This window comes from Pundamilia nyererei, unplaced genomic scaffold (genome assembly GCF_000239375.1).
Source record: "Pundamilia nyererei isolate P.nyererei 1_Seehausen unplaced genomic scaffold, PunNye1.0 scaffold00046, whole genome shotgun sequence".
NCBI classification, from domain to species: Eukaryota; Metazoa; Chordata; class Actinopteri; order Cichliformes; family Cichlidae; genus Pundamilia; species Pundamilia nyererei.
The window spans coordinates 897,442-900,669 of NW_005187447.1; the positions used below are offsets into that span (position 1 = coordinate 897,442).

Consider the following 3,228-nt stretch of genomic DNA (forward strand, 5'->3'; position numbering starts at 1 on the left):
TTCAACTTTTATATCTCCAATAGGCACACAACAATATTTAAAGCAGAGTCATCAGTCACCAGATGAGGTTTGAAAAATAAAGGCAGTGTAGAAATGCAGGCTGACTGCATTTTCAGAAGTCTGATTGTAGTCTATGTGAAAACTGCCTTTCCTTTGTGGCCTCAGTAAAAAGTTTCATGATGCTTTTAAGATTTCAATCAATAATTTTAGTATTTATTAACAAAAATAATTTCATTTTGTGAGTTTTGGCCCTTTTATGTATAGAAGGAGAAAGCAGGTTACACTTTAACGCTGGCATACTAAGACTGACAAGCTGATACCCAAAGAGCATGCAGTGTTCCTCGGGTTCTCAGTCAGATCTACTCTCACACATCATGTCTGGATTCAAAACGGCAAGACGGCAGGGTCAAAAACACTCACCTCAAGACTTCTACAGATTTCTTTAAACACTGCCATGGTTGTTACAGCGCTTTGGGTGCCTTGAAAAGCGCTATATAAATCCAATCCATTATTATTATTATTACATCAAAATGACTAAGTCCATCTTTTATATATAGTACATGTTTCATCAGCAGTTATCATCTTTCACTAACATGTGCCATTACAATACATAGTAATGTGTATTATAATTTTGTTATTGGCCACGGCAGTCACTGTATCCTACTTCTGAAGTGACCCTGTTTATCTATGGAGGAGTTACTCAGCATCCTTATTGTGAATAAAAAATAAAGGGGGACGATTGTTAGCTGTATTTATCAGTATGGGCCAAGTCTGCCCAGCACTTCAACTCAGGATAGACACCACAGATGTGTGTTTGTGCATATGTAGGTGTTTGTGTGTCAAAGACAAGCAGCTGTCATTCAGACATTAAGATCACAACAGGGATATGGCATCAGAATGTGACAGACATCAGTGTGACACTTTACAGCAGCAACTGGGAGTCTGCTGTCTGACATACTTGAAGGCAGAGAAATGCAGACAGAAGAATCGGCGGAGGAGAGGTGCAGAGGGTAGATACTCTGTAGACACTTAAATAGACAGATATAGAGAGGCTACTCCTTTTAACCTGACACGCTCTTTCTTCCCTCTTTCATCTGAAGCATCCCAGTCTGGTTCTCTTGCTCAATCGCGTATTCAGATCTTTGCGGCTATGTCATCATTCCCCTTTTTATCACATCAGCCCATCATTAAAAGACTAATTTGGGGCATGTCCTGTCCAACTTTTTTTTTTAATCCTTTGTTTTCACCATCTGCCATTTTATTTTTCTTCCTTTTTCTCCTCATTCTCCTTCTCTTTTCTTCTTCTTTTGTTTTCCTCCTCCATCTCTTTTTTCCTTTCTCAGTTTGCCTTTCTGCTCGCTTCTTACGTTTCATCTCGTCTTCTGTTTAATGTTCACAACCAGATTGCAATCCAGATCACAGTGAGGGGCCATTAAAATTCAAAAACCTTGCACAATAATTTTTAAGGCTGCGTTTTAATAAAACTCTAATGAAGAGTACATTTTCATCTTTGCTCAGTAATCTTTCTTTTTCTCCCACACAGGTTACAGATAAACATATGAGAATTTTTGTATATCTCTGTAGCTAATATTGGAACATTTCTCTTTTGGTTCCACATCTTCAAACATGAAAGCAACCAATAAATGTTTTTCTTTTTTTTCTCTCTCCGACTCTCATATATTGCTGCTGTTGGTCTCATATAACTCTGCTGTCACTGACTTGTCATGAACTAGTTAATTTTTGTTTGTTTGTGGATTGTTGGTCTTTTATTTGCTAAGTGCTGGGAGCTGATGATCAGTAATGTTACGGGTTTTACTAGGAAAGAGCAAAGCTCTTAACAGGGGTACAGAGCTCAGCTCATTGACTAATTCCCTACACACTTTTATCTATTAGGCAAATAACCTTTTTAAAGCTTGGACTGTGCTTGTAAAAGCCTGATTAATTGCTTAAAATGCTCCTACTTGTGTATTACTTAGCACAGTGGATAAAAACAGACTTTATAGTATTTGGGCTTTGTTGTCAGCATTCGGTGTGTCATATTCACTCGTATTTATTGCTCAGTGAGCACACGTGTACTCTTATCTTACATTTTCACATATGCAAGATTACATTTTCATATGTTTTTCCGTTTTTGACTTCTGTCAGTGTTTTGATTTGAGTTAACCATTAGCAGCATTGACTGTTTAGGCTAATAGGGGGGAAAAGGTTTTCAGTTATTAAACGGACATTAAAACCATAGACTGTACGTAAAAGATGGATGTAGAAGATGTTGGCTTCTGCCATTTTTGCAATAAAAAATGACCGTGGGGGGGAGGCTGTACCTCACAGGAAAACTAGTAGTTGTGAAATAGTGTCACTTCTGGTATTAGCATTATTAGGTGTAGCAACACATTTGTCTGCTATCAGACTATAAGCATTATTTCTATTGCAAAGCACACCCTGTAATATCCAGTAGAACTGCAGTTTTTGGGACATAGATGTTAGCTTAATTTTTCAGCTATTGAGGTTACTGATTAGTGAAAAGTAAAACATAGCAGATGTTCTACAAGCTTCTCTGCCATTTCCTTGCTTACCCCAGTTGTGCGTCCTGTGAAAGTGAGCAGCAGCACACTTTTACCTTGAGGGGCTCGTAATACCTCTGTTGGACTACATATCATGTTGAAAAATGACGCTAAACGACTGGGCTCACCAAACATCAGTAATGTGATAAACTGCAAGGTTGTTATTTAAAAATGAGGCAACTATTTTGTAAATATTTCTACGTTTTTTGCAAAGTCTCTCAAGAAACAGAGTTCTACTCCATCTGTACTTTGTTTCCCTGAGCAGTTTCTCCCATCTGTGACGTGCACAAGTTGAGCTGTCAGGTACTTTCAGCTAGTTATTCGCCTGTCTTTGATCATGGCAGCAGGGTTGCCAAGTCAACACAAAATTGACATTTATAAAGAGACTGTATGCCCGTTTTGCTATTTCTGATCGTTCCTCACCTCCTGCTTGCAGTCAGCCTGAGTTGGATGGTGTGTGTATGTGCATGTATGAATTTGCATGTAAGCATGTGATTATGTTAAAAGTATGACATCTACTGCTGACAGGGAGGTTTTTACTTTGGCTCATAAGGATTCTGGCTGGCTAGTCTAGACGTTTACTCCTACACCTCGCTCTGTGGTGAGTGGAACTTTGAAGTTGATATCTAGATTAAAATAGACTGGAAGAGAGCAAGAGATGGACAGA

General features: G+C 38.5%; 1 protein-coding gene across 1 annotated transcript in view; it reads left to right on the forward strand.

The window, feature by feature from the left end:
- Positions 1-3,228, forward strand: part of dab1a (DAB adaptor protein 1a) — a 215,419-nt gene that overhangs the window by 95,754 nt on the left and 116,437 nt on the right. The gene's annotated exons all lie outside the window — the stretch shown is intronic.